General features: G+C 43.7%; 1 protein-coding gene across 2 annotated transcripts in view; it reads right to left on the reverse strand.

The window, feature by feature from the left end:
• The window catches only part of MGAT5 (alpha-1,6-mannosylglycoprotein 6-beta-N-acetylglucosaminyltransferase), a 220,187-nt gene extending 206,027 nt beyond the window's left edge, over positions 1–14,160 (reverse strand). For both annotated transcript variants that reach the window (XM_061608943.1, XM_061608941.1), the window contains exon 1: positions 13,658–14,160. The gene's annotated coding sequence lies outside the window, so the exon portion shown is untranslated. The remainder of the gene's footprint in view (positions 1–13,657) is intronic.
• Positions 14,161–15,408: the final 1,248 nt, after the last annotated feature.

Below are 15,408 nucleotides of genomic sequence, written 5' to 3' on the forward strand. Positions count from 1 at the left end.
TTTGTCATGACTGGAACACATATGCGGCCAGTCTATGTCCGGGTAGTTGAAGTCACCCATTACTACCACATTTCCTAGTTTGAATGCTTCCTCAATTTCATATCTCATCTCTAGGTCTCCCTGAGCATTTTGATCAGGGGGACGATAGATTGTTCCCAGTATTAAATCCCTCCTGGGGCATGATATCACCACCCACAATGATTCTGTGGAGGAGTCCGCCTCTTTTGGGGTTTCCAGCTTGCTGGATTCAATGCCTTCTTTCACGTATAGAGTGACTCCGCCACCAATACGTCCTTCCCTGTCCTTCTGATATAGTTTATATCCAGGGATAACCGTATCCCACTGGTTTCCTCCATTCCACCAGGTCTCCGTTATGCTCACTATATCAATGCTCTTCTCTAAGACCAAGCACTCCAGTCCTCCCATCTTGGTTCGGAGGCTCCTAGCATTAGCGTAAGCAGCGTCTCTCTTCAAGTGTCTTTGGCACTTGTGGTTTGGCCTGTGGTAATTTTGCCCTTCTGAATCTATATCCTGTGCCCCTGCTCTCACAATGCCTACTTCTAGGCCTACCCCTTTTAAAATTTCATCATTTCTTTGGTCTTTATCCCAGGGGGGAGGTTTACTCCGAACCAGACCTTCCTCAGCTCCTGTCGGGTTTCCCCCCTCAGTCAGTTTAAAAGCTGCTCTGCCACCTTTTTAATTTTAAGTGCCAGCAGTCTGGTTACATTCTGGTTCAAGTGGAGCCCATCCCTTTGTACAGGCCCAGCTTGTCCCAAATTGTTCCCCAGTGCCTAACAAATCCAAACCCTTCCACCCGACACCATTGTCTCATCCACGCATTGAGACTGCAAAGCTGTGCCTGTCTGGCTGGTCCTGCGTGTGGAACCAGTAGCATTTCAGAGAAAGCCACCCTGGAGGTCCTGGCTTTCTGCATCCTACCTAGCAACCTAAATTTTGCTTCCAGGACCTCATGGCTGCATTCCCCCATGTCGTTGGTGCCAACGTGCACCACGACCACTGACTCCTCCCCAGCACTGTCTACCAAACTATCTAAACAACGGGCGATATCTGCAACCTTTGCACCAGGCAGGCAAAACACCTTGCGGTCTGCACGCCCATCACACACCCCACTGTCTATGTTCCTAATGATCGAATCACCCACTACAAGGATCCCTCCACCCCCTGGAGATATATCCTCGGCATGAGAGGATAGCTGCTCATCCCCGAAGGAATGGGTCCCTTCTAAGGGATTGTTTCCCTCTTCCTCAGCTGGATGCTCTCCTTCCCTGAGACCATCGTTCTCCATGATAGCAGAAGAGCTATCATCCTTGGAGTGGGACACAGCTATAACATCCCTGAAGGCCTCCTCCACACACCTCTCTGCCTCTCTCAGCTTTTCCAGGTCAGCCACCTTGGCCTCAAGGAAATGAAGTCGTTCCCGGAGACCCAGGAGCTCATTGCACCGAGAGCACACCCATGACTTCTGTCCAACAGGCAGATAGTCGTACATGCTGCAGGCAGTGCAAAACACTGGAAAGCCCCCACACCCCTGCTGGCTTCTTACCTGCATAGTTTTGTTTAAGGTTTATTACGTCAATGGGTTGGAACTGCGGTTTAGTTGAGGTCAGGGAACAGACAGGCAGAGTGGGGGGCCCTGGCCTCCTCGCCCTGCTGCTTAACTCGCCTTGACGCTTCGTCAGCTGGGGCTCCCTCTAGCTCGTGGAGCAGGCTCCCTCACTAGGGTGCTCTGAATTTATGTGTGTGGCTGGTCCCTCCCAGCTACTGCTGCCAGCCAATGATGTGTTAATTGAGGCTGATGGCTCAACTATCAGCTGGGGCTTAACTCCTTAGGCTTCCTTCCTTTGAAGGCAGGAAGGCAGTCTTCCTTCCTTAGCGAGGGGCGGGGCTGTTTAAGGACTTTTGTTTGTTTGTTTGTTGTTTTCCCACATAGAACAGCCTGACCTTTCTTTAACCTAGGGAAACAGAGCTTGTGGTTGTGTTTAAGGAAGGCTAAAGCTGCCCTTTTTAGCAAAGACTGAGCTGACTCTCTCCCTGTATGTATTGGTGGAGTTTCCTTAAAATTGTCTGAGAGCAGAGTTCAATCATATGCTTAACAGTTTGTGCTATCTAGGAGTGGATTATTTATTCCCTTCTCTAGTTTTTTTCCAAGAGGAGGATCATGCCCAAAGTAACCTTCTCCTTTATGGTGGTCAGAAAGTACACAGGAGAAGTGTGTAGTCTACATGTTCCCTGTGACTAAACCTAGCAACCTTTTCCTCTATGCAAAGAAGTATTATATTTTATCAGCATACTCACACAGAGTAGTAGAACTTTGGGAAAGATGGATCTTTTAGAGGGAATAGTAACATTTGCTGGTTTTATTTACAAACTGATCCTAAATTACGAAGAACTTCCCCAGTTACATTTTCACCACACACCCCTTTTAAAACAACTGTGAACTCACACCCTTTCTTCGCTTTTAAAAAAATGTTTCTTAACTAAGACAGGAGTGAAAAAGTAAAAGCTTTGCAAGAACATTACTTGGCTGAATAAAAAGGAATAACTTCTAACTCCCAGATTAGACATTGTTCTTCCCTGTACACAAAGCCTAGAACTCCCTGGACGTGTGAAAAGTGAATAATCAAAATAATGATCATAGAATCATAGAATAGTAGAGTTGGAAGGGGCCTTTAAGCCCATCAAATTCAAACCCCTGTGCAATGCAGGAATCCAAATCAAAGCATTCCCGACAGATGGCTGTCCAGCTGCCTCTTGAATGTCTCCAGTGTCAGAGAGCCCACTACTCTCTAGGTAATTGGTTTCATTGTCGTATGGCTCTAACAGTTAGGAAGTTTTTCCTGATGTCCAGTCAAAATCTGGCTTCCTGCAACTTGAGCCCATTATTCTGTGTCCTGCATTCTGGGATGGTTGAGATCCTGGCCCTCCTCTGTGTGACAACCTTTCATGTACTTGATACTGATTAAGAACTACTCAGAGGTACAACCGGAGCCTCACTAGGGCAATAGAACACATATCTAGTACAGTGTCTCATTTATGTTCTTAGGAAAGTCAGTTAAATCCATATGAACCACTTTTTCAGCAAGTTACAAAAACTCTTTGAAAGTCTGTCTGTAGCTATTTTTAGGATGTGAAGCCAGCCATTTATGTCAGGTTCTCTTCATTTCTATAAACAGAAAGTGCCTTTTGTACCAGAATTTTTCAAAATTTCCATCTATTTATAATATTCTCTGAGCATCCATACTGGTAGGAAGAAGGGGAGGTTGTTTGTTTTAGATCACTACACAATAGTCTCTCAGAGCTCATTTCACTGGCTTTCATAGTGCAAAGCACAGAGGAAACATACCTATCATACAAGTCTTGACAGGAAATAAGGCCCAGTGATGCATTGAAGCCTAACAAGAAACTAATTACCATTATCAAATCAAAGAAAACAGAGCTGGAACCTTTATTTATAACTAAGTTTCACTGTAATACAAGAGTCCATAGTACACACATGGCAGCCATTTTAGTAAAAATGCAGCTAGATGATTCAAGTATTGAAGCACGTAACATTTTATTTATACATTAACTTCCCCAAGAGTCACAACCCAGTTGTGACACAGGAGGAAGCAATCATCTGTCAAGCTATAATATAGAAGACCAGAATATTTGAGATCAATATCCATCCAAAGCTAAGGAAGTATATCGCAATCCTTAAACAACCTTCCATCACCGAGTTAGTTCTCCATTTGTTTTTCTTGAATATGGAAAACTGTAGTTCACAAATGCTTTGTGCAGTGATGTTAAACACATTCACACATGTACGTTTCAAACTTATTCAGTAACTCCTTAAAAAATCACACACCTGACATGCTTTCATAGCAGCTGCATCATGAAACAACTAGGAACAATCAATCAACCAAAAGACACAGCATCTGGCCTCCAGCCTTCAATAGATAGCAAATATTAGATTACCAGAACTGCAGTTTTATTCAATTAAACAAACCCTCACAGTTAACTATTTACACAGACAACGAACCCTTTAGCAGACTGACAGGTTAACAGACAGACAATACTTTTTGTGGACTTGTCAAAAGCAAATTTTTATTGTGTCAGTATTTGATTAGTAGGACATAGTCTGAAGGCATGATTGAGATAGCAAAGCTGGGCCTGGTCAGTACCAAAGCAGAAGGCTGCCTGGATAAATCCATGTATGCTGCCTTGATATAAATAGAAGAATTCCAAGCTTGTTGTTATGTGCAAGTCGATCATGGCTTATAGCGACCCTATGAATCAGCCAGCTCCAATAGCATCAGTCTGTAAGTTCAGGTCTGTGACTTTCTTTATGGAATCAGTCCATCTCTTGTTTGGCCTTCCTCTTTTTCTACTCCCTTCTGTTTTTCCCCAGCATTATTGTCTTTTCTTGTGAATCATGTATTCTTATTATGTGTCCAAAGCTTCATCATTTTAGCTTCTAGTGACAGTTCTGGTTTAGTTTGTTCTAACACCCAATTATTTCTCTTTTTTGCAGTCCATGATATGCGCAAAGCTCTCCTCCAACACCACATTTCAAATGAATTGATTTTTCTCTTATCTGCTTTTTTCACTGTCCAACTTTCACATCCACACATAGAGATCGGGAATACCATGGTGTGAATGATCCTGACTTTAGTGTTCAGTGATACATCTCTGCATTTGAGGACCTTTTCTAGTTCTCTCATAGCTGCCCCCCCCCAGTCCTAGCCTCCTTCTGATTTCTTGACTATTGTCTCCATTTTGGTTAATGACTGTGCCAAAGAAGAATTCCAAGCTATTATAATGGAATTCCCTTATTTAAGACACAGGCTCCTGCATCCATTCTAGATTGTTCAGGCTTTTACTCATGTTATCCATAATGAACCGCACACACACAAAAGCCAACATCAAAAATGGTGTAACACAGAGACAATTTGAAAAGAATAGTGAATAATCTGTGCAGTTCACAAATAGCTTCTAAGTGGAGCTTAAAACTGCAACTAACCAAGTATTCATACGTTCTGTACAAATGTGTATCATTTGAGTGGGCTAATTGGCTCAGCCCATGACTTCATGACCCATTTATCACATTCCTGGAGCAGTTCTATAGCTGTTAAGAACTTGATTGTCCTTTTTTCTTTTCTTTTTTGAAGTACACAAGGGGAACAAATTTACATTTAATTGAATAAACATACACTCATTTCTTTGAAGGTAAGAAAAAGCAAGCACTCCACCTAAAACATGGAGGATTGGGGCAATGCTAATCAATAAACACTGGATTTGCATATAATCTGTCTTTTGCCCCATCTGCACTACACTGTTAAAGCAGTATCAAATGACTTTAAATAGTCATGACTTCCCCCAGATAATCCTCGGAACCCTAGTTTGTTAAGGCCACTGAGTGGTTTAACAATCAATCCCTCTTCCCAGGGAACTCTGGGAATGAGAGCTCTGTGAGGGAAATAAGGGTCTGTTAACAACTCTCAGCACCTTTCACAAACTACACTTCCCAGTTCCCAGGATTCTTTGGGGGAACCCATGACTGTTTAATATGGTATGATACTGCATTAAATGTACAGCGCAGATGGGGCCTTTTTGCACAGTAAAGCTGATAGGAAGAAAGGCTTCCCCTCTCCTTCTGTGATGGGTTCTGTTTTTAAAGACATTTATAAATGCATCCCACTTGGCATATTGATTACCTGTTTAATTTTAACAACTTTGTTTCTTAGACACACAGAGCCACACCGGTCTCAGCACACAATATTACAGACAAATTGCTTCTGCTCAATGGAATCCTAAACAAAGCACGTTGCTTCCTGGGGGAACTTCACCATATCTAGCTTACTTCAGGTCTATGCATCTTATTGCCTGGCAAGTAAAGGTGATCCTGCATCTAAACAAGCAGCCTACCCTTGCTCAGACGTTACATGACACAATGTACAGAGTGAGGGTTCTCCAAGCAGGGCAAGAGATGCACAAACAAGAAACTCTTTCCCAATTTCACTGTAGGGTAGAATACTGACAACAGCTCCCAGTAAATTAAAGGGTACCCATTCTGATCATATCCTCCATGTGAGATTCTGGAAGCAGAGGGCTAGCAATTGTTGAAACAGAATGACAAATTAGAGTACCAACTTGGACGAATCCAGCAAAGGTAATTCTTATGTAGAACACCAGAGCTGAAAAGGAAAGTCCTAACTTTTTGTCCTACCCTGAAAAGTTTCCTCTTTTTGCTTGCTGACCTTTTGGGAAATAAAGGACAGATATGCACATATACACATATTTCATTGGTTACAATAGCTACCCACGTGCTTCTGATACTAGTTCAAGGTGCTGGCTGTAAGCTTTTAAGTCTTAAGCAACTCAAGAGTTCAGAAACTCAGAATCCACATACTTAAAAGGTGAAGAGCTATAGCGGCACCTGCTTCACATGCAAAAAGTTTCAGGTTCAATCCCTGGAATCTCTGGGTAGGTCTGAGAAAATATCCTGCCTGAAACCTTAGATAGCTGCTGCCAGTCAGTGCAGATAATACTGATGAATAAGCAGTCTGACTCGGTATAAGGCTGCTTCCTCTTGTTCCTTTGACCACAGGAATATTTGCCTGCTCTCTGTTCCATCACTGCATTTCAGATTAGGATGAGGACATCTACTGACTTGAAAGCTCTAGATGCCTCATATTTGGAATGGAGAAAGGCCTCATCACTACTGAGCTTTCACAAAGATTCTTCATACCTCCTCTCATTTGGCTTTTACTTGATTGTGTGGCATGTCAAATCTTAAGTTTTGTTACCTGTTTCAGCTGCAGTTTCTATTATTTTTAAATGGAATTAAGCTGGCATAAAATGACGTAAATAAACACAGTGATAATTTCCCTGTCACTTGTCTTCCAGAAAAGAAGAGGAAAAGAAAACTCTTATCCAACATTAAGTCATACTCAGAGGAGACCCATAGACATCAATGGATTTAAGTAACTTAGTTCAATATCACCCCTAGATTAATAAGACCAGTAATTTTATTATTTAAAAATTGAGGATGTACAAATTTGTTTTCTCTAGCAAGCAGGGAGCTTTCTAAGGTGGACTGTAGGACACTGCAAAATGTGACTCAGCCATTTTTCAGTCTAGCCCTGGAATTCTATTACTGAATTTTCATCAACATGTGACATCCTGCCAGATTGATAAAGCCAGTGCCATCTTTATAACAACAGAATGGACTCTAATTTGTATTTTGTCTTTTATCTAATCATGTTGACAGGAAAGAAGCACCAAAATGCAGAAAGTATACCAGTACTAAAGACAAATACACTCATGCAACAAGCCAGTTGCTGTGAAGTTGGACAACGAAAAGTTTGCGTTTGGATGATGACTAACATACTGTATATAAGGGTTTTTTTTAAAAAAAAATCTCAGCTTTCTGGTTGTGAAATGTGTTTCCAGCACTTACGTTCTTTAGAACATGATTGCACTCTGTGCCCTAAGCAACTTCTCTCAAATTGCAACAACTGTAGCAGAATATAGCTACTGTGTCATGGCCAGCAAGGAGCACTGTAGTCTAGGACTGTGGTCCTAGGAAAAAAGCAATTGAAACTCAGGAAGAAATACTGAGTGGTGTTCAATGCAAGTCCTACTCACAGTAGACCCATTTAAATTAATATATATGAGTAAGGGCACAATCCAACTCGTCAGAGGCTGGCAGAAGCAAAGTTACCTGAAGGGGCTGCCACATCCAAACTCTATTCAGGAGCCGCTGGGAGGGGAGGATGCTGGCTGCACTGGCGGGGGTAGCGGACTGAAATGAAATGCACATTTCCTTCCACTACCCCTTTTCCTTGGGTATCAATTGTTAGGACAGAGGGCCACAGGACTAAACCAAATGGGCTTAGGATGCAGTGCAAGTCCCCCTCCCCTCGGTTTCATCCCCCACACACCCCTGGAACATCCCTATTTCAGGCCTTCCACCAGTTCCACTCAGCTGTGCTGGCTGTGCCCCAGCTGTGCACAGGTGGTGGCAGAGTTCCCCAGTTGCATCACAGCTGCACCTGAGGAGGGACTTCTGCCAGTGGAGCCTGGCAGTGACAACACCCTTCTTTCTCTGCTGCAACTATGCCACATCCTGAAACTCCTCAGCTTGGCATACATACCAGGAGGACTGTCCTCGTTTGTGGAGCAGAAACCAAGAAAACTGAACCTTGCTAGTTACTAGCCACAATTGTGTTTACCTTCCTTCTACACACACACACACACACAAAATGTTGACATAATTTATATAAGACAACTGTGAAACATATCAAAAAGGTTATCCAAATGTGCAAAAAGCAGTGTGCTGTTTGAAAATATAATTTTATTTTAAAAAAATACTTGTAATGCTTAATATTACATTGCATTGATTTGTTATACATTTTGTAATGAAGTCTGTCCTTCATATTTTCATGCCTTTTTTAAAAAAGGATCAAGATAAACAGTCTCAAGCTTCATAAGGCAACAATAAAAAAACCATATATAAGATCAGCATAGACCTAATGATTCAATAAAAACAGAACAACAGAGGGTTAACTGCAATAGCACAAACACATAAGCAGGTCAATAACTCACAGGAACAACAACAGACTTTTATTTAATTTCACTTCTGCTACAACTTTTTAATTTTATTTTTTGTATAGACACCTACTATCCTGAAATACCCTTACTATGCAAAATCTGAAGATGGCATAACAAAATTAATGTGTTAATGGATTGTTAGTTTTTGCTCTTTATGTCCTCACACTTTGATGCTACTTTTAGTGTAGAAATTGTGTTTTAATGATGGATTATTGTTTTATGCTTGTTTTTATGTTTTGTAAGCCACCTCAAGCAATTCCTTTCTGGACAGGGTAAGCAGAATATGTTTTTGTATTTACAGTGGGGAGGAGAGCCTGGCTGGGAGTGCAGAGTCTGTGAGTTCAAATCCCCGCTTGTGTCTCCTGGGTGTCAAGGGCCAGCTAAAGATCACCCCGACAGGAGTGGCTCAGGGGCTACATGCCCTGCCACCTGTGCAGCTGTGGGCAAGCTGCATAGTCCCAAGGAACCCAGTTGCCCCCGGCTGGCAGTTGCAGACAAGGAAGGAGCTGGCTTGTGCAGCTGTGGCAAGTTGAGCAGGCCCTAGCCCGCTGGGGAGGACTAGCCTCACAATGGTAAACCCCCTCTGAATACCGCTTACCATGAAAACCCTATTCATAGGGTAGCCATAAGTCAGGATCGACTTGAAGGCAGTCCATTTTCATGCAATAAATTCTCCAAATTTAACAGTTCTCAGAAACATAATATTGACATGACTATCAGATAACAATGATGGCAATGAAACTTGACAGTTTTTTGTAATATCACTCTGGACTTCATCATTGTTTTCATACAAATTATCCACACAGAGGTGTTTAATAATCGCTTTTAGCCATGATAGATAAATAGAACTTCCCAATGTAGAGGGAGCTTTCCAATATAGAGGGGCAGCACACCAGATACTAGAGATGAACAAAAGATTGCCATCGCATTCACGCCATATTCTAAGAACCCACAGGCATCTAGCTGAGCCCTGTTAAAAGCAGGAGGCTGGGTTAGTTGGACCTGTTCTGCTCCACCAACACAGTTGTTATGATGGTTCATTTCATTACATCTCCCTGCAGGAACAGGAAGGAGCTTTTTAAAAAAATCTACAGGCATTGTGACCTTTCACCCATGCTTTCAGCAATGCCATGTATGCAATGTGCAGATCTGTTTGGATCCTTCAGTCTATTGGCAGGTAACCATACAGTGTTTGTACAACATTCTTCTACATCCTACAGGTTCAGCCAAATATACTAGAAAGGTACATCAAAAATGAGTTTGTTGCACACAGGCCTAAGTAACAAAACATTTTCTTCTTATCTTCAGCAACTTAAAAGAGGTTATTGTTTATCAAGGGTATCCTAGATAAATTATATATAATTATGATCACTGGGGATTTCCCCATCAGCACTAGCGTGGCTCACGCCCTCGGATTATTTTTGAGATTTGTAGGAAGCCAAAATGTATTTGTGGGGATTATTTCCAGTTTAATCTATAGACAAATGCATATTTCTCATGCCATCACTTCTGCTGATCCAGTTCCTTGGCATCTCCATCTCCATTCAAGTGAACCATGGAAGATGAATATGTACAAGCAGCAATCGTTCACCCAACATGTAGAATTTTAGTTTTATTAGTACAGAGAGCTACGATATGTACAGGTATTCAAGATGAGAGGTTGATCCAGGGTGGAAAAGAAATTTATGATTCTGAGGCAGCAAGATGTGCAAGAAAGATTACAACTGTTTCAGTCCTATAAGAGTCCAACCAAGTTTACTTAAGCTTACTTCAGGTAATCAGGTATAGGATTGCAGTCTTAGGTACCAGCCTCATTTTTATTTTATTACACCCTTGGGTAACTAGAGATCTGATTTTCCAGCCCTACTCAGAAGAATGGATAGTTCAGTGACACTGGAGATCTTTGATGGGTTCAGACGACAATCATTTTGAACGCAGGCAGTGCAGCACAATAGGACAATTACTAATTAACAATTCTACTTTCAGAAAGATTTATGTTGAGTGATGAGACAACATCTAAAAATGGAATTGTAGCACTTTCTTTAAAAAACTATTTTGTAAAAGAGAAATAAATTATACTTAAATTTACATACTAAATTATATTAGTGTCAATGCACATAGGAAATTTGTGGGTGGAGGATTTAACATATCAAGGAAACTCTTGTACATTATTATTTAATCTAGACAAAAAACCAAACTTATGCAAGGCTTGATATAGCCTTACATGGGCAATTATGACACCTGCTGACCTCAGTGGGAAATGTATATATATACACACGCACAAGGAATATAGAATTGGCCCCATAAACTGCAGCATAGGCTCCAGTGTGTCACACAATGCATGGAGTTTGCACCAAATAACCATAAGCATGGCATGCCTAAAACAAAGCACCCTTTCAAAGCCACAAACATTAGTCAGACAATACCACAAGGTTCTTCTGGATTTCAGCACTAAAGCTCAACATTTCCATTTACGGCACGTTCTTTGTACAGAACACAATAAACCTTTCGGCCATCCTTGCCTAGGAAATGCAAGTAAACCTCATTATCTTTTACTACAAGTACACTTATTGTCCCTGCATTGTTTGCAGTTATTTCATGCTGTGTTATATTTTAATTCCACTGTGGCATGAATCCATCTCCTTGCTCTTTTCAGTTCTGTATAAAATTATCATTTATATTAGCAAAAAATAAAATAAATGACAGCATGTTACACTGGACTTGGGAATTTTAATGCCCAGATGTCATATTCTGGTTCTTCTGTATTCAGCATGAAGAGTGCTACATTCAGAAGTAACCTTAGGTATGGCACCACTGTCACTAGCAACAGAGAGACTAGATAATTTAATGCAAGGTCAATGTAATGTTGACATGCCAAGTTGCTAGTTTTGCTAATTCCCCCCCCCTCAGGGTTTTACTCCCCACTACACATACAGACACATGTCATTTACAGTAGTGCAGAAAGATACTGCAACCACCAAATAATAGCCATAGGTGCTTTTCAGTAGTCTCAGGATCCCTAAGGCTGATACAAGGAGTGACTCCCTTGCATGTTGTGCCATGTATTTTTATGCATGTGCTAGGAGATTATAGATTTAGGGAAATGCAAACTCTAGTTGACCTACTGAATTTCTAAATCCACCCAGAGTCTGTCTGTGAAGCACAAAGAAAGGCTAGAAAGGCTCACTAAGGGGACACACCAAGACCCTTTGTTCCTGCAAACACCTCCAATACAAAATGCCTTGACATTAAGACAGTACATAACCATAGCAAGTAAATAATATAGTGCCCTGAAGCTATTATGGGAGAGACAAGGGGGTATGAGCGACACACAAACACACAACTCCAATCTCTGGCTACAACCTTGGACAGGCAGAATATAGTCCACCAGCCCAAAGGGGGGGGGGTAAGAAAGGCCAACAAGTGTTCCTTTAGCTCAGTGACACAGAAAACAATACAGCCATCCCTCAAAGACATGAAGATACTTGGCTGAATCTCTTTACTGGGAAAGGTTGTAACCCTGGCAAAGGCTGCCGCCCTTCCAAAAAAATTGAGCTTAAAACCACAACAACCTCCCATTGGCACAGGGGAGAGGAGGGAGAACAGAAGGAAAAGAGACTTTTCTTTCATGGAGGACAAATAATAGCTGTCAACAAAGACAAAGGCTTGAAGCAAACAGGAGTACAGGTTACTAACCATGGCCTGAAAAGGAAAAGGCACAGGCAGGAAGAGAGGCAAAGGGGCTCTCTCATTCCCTGAACAATCAAGACACTAATATTCCAGGACTAGCACTGGTTATATCCCTTCAAGCAGAAGGCAACAATGAGCTGACTCTGCTCAGGACACACAAGGCAGGAAAGCAGAACTCCAGGCTGTCTCCCAAAAACCAGTCGTGACAAGGGGGCAGTCGTTCATAGGAGGCAGCCGTTCATAGGAGGCAGAAGAAAAGGGCCATAGCTCGGTGGTGGAGCATCTGCTTTGCATACAGAAGTCCCATGTGGGAGCCTCAGCATCTCCAGGCAGAACTGGGAATGACTCTGCCTAAAATCCTGAAAAGTCACTGTCACTCAGTGTAGATGATACTGAGGGAGCTGGTCCAATGATCTGTACGGCAGCTTCCTCTCTCTCTCTCTCTCCCCCTCCCCCACCACTCCAACCTGGAAAGTAGATGCAGGTATGGCAACCTGTTCCTTATCTCATGGCCAGGCAAGGCACGGATGGGGCAAAGCTGTAGCTGTCCTAAACACACACATAGGAATGGCCCCCTTGGTCCTGCCCAACAAGAACAAGAACTGTATATGGTATTAAAATCCAAAACACACCCTCTTCTTCTTCCACACTGATTGGTTTTTTTTGGGGGGGAGAGGAAAGAACCAGAGCAGGCAAGTGACTCTGCACATGTCACAGCCATCACGCAAGGCGTGTGGGAGAACAGGAAAGAGAAGCAACCTTGCCATCCATCCATTCTCCATAAGGAAAGACAGAGGTGTCACGGTAGCTTATTTCCTGCCCCCCGTGAAAAAGCAAACAACGGGGACTGTGCGCTCCACCCAGCAGACGCAGGCAGGAAAGGAAGCACCTATCCCTCTCCCCTCCCTCTGTTCTAGCACAGGATGAGAAATAGTACTCTCTTTCTTCAACCTCTTTTCTCTCTCTCTCTCTCTCTCTCTGTCCCCCCCCCCGATATAAATGCGGGCAAGGAAAATAACTGCTTCCATTCTGACCACACACAAGAGCAATGGGGGGGGGGAAGGAGAGAAAAGAAAAGCAGCACGTTTAACTACGATGGAGTCAAGGGGGGAGGAGGAGAAGGGAAAACTGAGTTACTGCGCCCCCCCTCCTCTCCTCGCCGGCGCCCAGCAACAACGGCGCTGCAGACCCCGCCGGGCCCTCACACGGCGCGAGTTGCAGCACCGGAGGAGCCGCGTTTCCCAGCGAGCTTCCCGGAGATCGCCAATGCTCGCCTCGGGTTACACGGGGCTGAAAGGAGTGGCGTGGCTGGAGCGGAGCAGAGGAAAGACACAGCGAAGATAAATTCTCTTACCAGCGCCTCCTGCATCGCCGGCGAGTTGCCCCGTGCTCCTCCACCCATCCTACTCTCTGAAGCGGGGCCGGGGCTTGGCCCCCCCGCCGGATTGGCGGGGAGGCCAGATCTGGAGCAACGCAGCAGCGGTGGGAATTTGCAGCTCTGCCAAGGCCAGGCTCACAACTGCAGCACCGGAGCCCCCCGCGGGAAGCGACCCGAAAGCGGCGGTCCTACGAGTAGGCGGCAGCTGCTGCTGATTCTACCAGGGTGAAGGAGCCCGGGCCGAGCAGGGAGCGTCTAAGAGCCGGGAGCGTGTATACCAGTCTCGCCTCGCTGGAGAGTCAGGGAACGTCTGCAAACTACCCACCCTGGCGAGGAGCGTGCATATATTTTAAAAAAACAAAAACAAAAAGCCGCCGCAAAGAAAAGGGAACGTCTTCAAAGTGTGATCCTTCTTTGCCTGGCCTAGGAGAAAGACCGCAGCAAATCTGGACGGATGAGGTGGAGAGACTCTTGGCAGGCGATCACGGCGGCGCATGACAGTGTTTATGGTTTGTTTGTTTTTAAATGCGCTGAGCGGTAGTACGTCCCACAATCCTCCGGAACGCAATGGACGAGAGTCCCCAAGCGGGGCAGGAGAGGGTTAAATCTCTTCTCTGTGTCTCTGACTGTGTGTAAAGCATCACTGCATGAGCAGGAAGCATCTGCAGATTCTCGGTCTGGTTTGCCCAGGAGTTCCCCTCCCCACAAAACCGTTCAGTCTGCGATTGCAAATTATAACCCAACCTAGCCGCCGAGACGGCCGGGGATCATCTACATTTAATACAATTATGTAAACCTAAACTTCCATTTAGAAACAAAGCAGAACACATACATTTCTGTTTCCTAGGCTGACCCAAATTCCAACCCAATGAATCCCTCTGCAGTGCAGGGTTTCTCACCTTGATAGGTATGGAAGCAGAAACTCCAAATTAAGGGTACACAAAGATTTCATACATAAAGTAGGAATCGCATGTGAAAAACACTAGGACAGGATGGAGTTTTTTAGTATCTACCCATTAAAAAACTAGAACTGGGAAGTCTGGCAAAAGCCAGATTTAAAACCTGCACAGATGCACATGCGATGGAATAGTTACTAGGCAGCTCAGCTCCCCAGTGTGTTCAGATTCACACATTTGACAGCTGTAACATGTGGCGGATGAGCTACCAGCTGAAATATCACACATGACAGTTCCATACCACTTCATAGAAAACTCAAATGCAAAGCTTTCCTGTTCAATCAGTTCACATAATGGGTTGAGTAATTGTGATTCAAATGATTCCCCTAAATACATGTTCAAAGGATGCATGAGGAGGCCACAGGGACATGCATTGCATGCATTGTGCACATGAAAGAAAGTGCAGGCTATGAGCATACCAATGCAAAGTGTACTAACACTCCTCCATGCAAGGGAGAATCTTGATCCAATCAGAATCAGTACTAGTGGGCTGGAGCCAGCCTCCTGACACTGGTGTCTCTGGTATTTACTTGGACAGGCTGAGTTGGGGCAGCAGTAAGTTTGAGGCCACTCGGATGTACCATGGGGACATCAATCCAGCATTCCCAGTAGTGCACCTGAAGTTGCTGCCTTCCTGGCCCACCCCTGGTATCAGGAGGGGAATTCTGCCCAACCAGACACACTGCTGCTGACCAGAATCCCCTTGGATGGAAAAGCTCTACACATGTATGTTTATATGTGTCTAGAGTCCATTTTGATGCACACTAATGC

Source organism: Rhineura floridana, chromosome 2 (assembly GCF_030035675.1).
Source record: "Rhineura floridana isolate rRhiFlo1 chromosome 2, rRhiFlo1.hap2, whole genome shotgun sequence".
In the NCBI taxonomy this organism is placed as follows: Eukaryota; Metazoa; Chordata; class Lepidosauria; order Squamata; family Rhineuridae; genus Rhineura; species Rhineura floridana.